The sequence below is a fragment of the Sciurus vulgaris genome (genome assembly GCF_902686455.1).
Source record: "Sciurus vulgaris genome assembly, chromosome: 6".
Lineage (NCBI taxonomy): Eukaryota > Metazoa > Chordata > Mammalia > Rodentia > Sciuridae > Sciurus > Sciurus vulgaris.
The window spans coordinates 3,738,485-3,739,711 of NC_136466.1; the positions used below are offsets into that span (position 1 = coordinate 3,738,485).

Here is a 1,227-nt window from a genome sequence, read left to right on the forward strand (position 1 = left end):
CGCGCTCTTTCCCTGACGGCGGCGACGGGAGGAGCGCAGGCGAGAGGCGGCGGGCTCCGTGGAGAGAGGCGGACGCCCGGGCAGAGGCGGCGCTTCCATCCCGGCACCCGGGCTCCAGTGACACGCGCTCGCGTCCTGCGCCGCGTCGGAGCGGCCGTCGGCCGGGGACTAACCGGCCTCGCTGCCCCTCCCCGCGCCGCCGCCTCTCTACCGGCCGCCTAGCCACCGACTCGCCCTCGCCCTACTCCCCGGCGGGGCGGCGGCCGGGCCCCCTCGGCAGCAAGAGCCCGTCGCTATGATGAAGTTCAAGCCCAACCAGACGCGGACCTATGACCGCAGGGCTTCAAGCAGCGGGCGGCGGGCCTGTGCTTCCGGAGCGAGCAGGAGGACGAGGTGCTGTTGGTGAGCAGCAGTCGGTACCCAGACCGTGGATTGTCCCAGGAGGCGGAATGGAGCCTGGGGAGGAGCCCGGGGGCGCTGCTGTGAGGGAAGTGTATGAGGAGGCTGGCGTCAAAGGAAAACTAGGAAGACTCCTGGGTATATTTGAGAACCAAGACCGGAAGCATAGAACCTATGTTTACGTTCTTACAGTCACTGAAATATTGCAAGACTGGAAGATTCTGCTAATATAGGAAGGAAGAGAGTGGTTCAAAGTAGAAGATGCAATCAGAGTTCTCCAGTGTCATAAGCCTGTTCATGCAGAGTATCTGGAAAAGCTTAAGCTGGGTTGTTCCCCAACCAATGGAAATTCCACAGTCCCTCCCTTCCAGATAATAATGCCTTGTTTGTGACTGCCGCACAGACCTCTGGGTTGCCATCTAGTGTAAGATAGAATTGGGAAGACCTCCCCCACCAATTGTGTGATCTCTGGGGAGAGGCTTCTTCACTTTCCTTGGCAAACATCTCAATGATGCTCACAAACTGTCTGAATTTGCCATGCAGGGATTTCAAACAATTTGCATGTTTTTCAGATGCTTTCAAATCTTAAAAAAAAAAAAAAAATGTAAAATATTTTAATAAGCCAAAGCCATGTTGAATTTTTTTTAGATGCCTTAACTGTGCCCCCTCATGTTATTTTTATCATTTTTTTTTCACAGCATTTTTTTAGATTTTGTTTTGTTTTGTTTTGTCCATTTGGCATCAGTCTTTTGTCAGATCAAATTACTTGTGGGTATATTCCCCCTAAATTGTTTTCTCATTTGCAGCATTAACATTCAACAAATCTTT

At 52.3% G+C, this 1,227-nt stretch overlaps 1 pseudogene across 1 annotated transcript; it reads left to right on the forward strand.

The window, feature by feature from the left end:
- Positions 1 to 295: 295 nt before the first annotated feature.
- Positions 296 to 832, forward strand: LOC306663283 (diphosphoinositol polyphosphate phosphohydrolase 2-like; annotated as a pseudogene). Its single transcript has one exon. The product of its transcript is annotated as a diphosphoinositol polyphosphate phosphohydrolase 2-like (transcript).
- Positions 833 to 1,227: the final 395 nt, after the last annotated feature.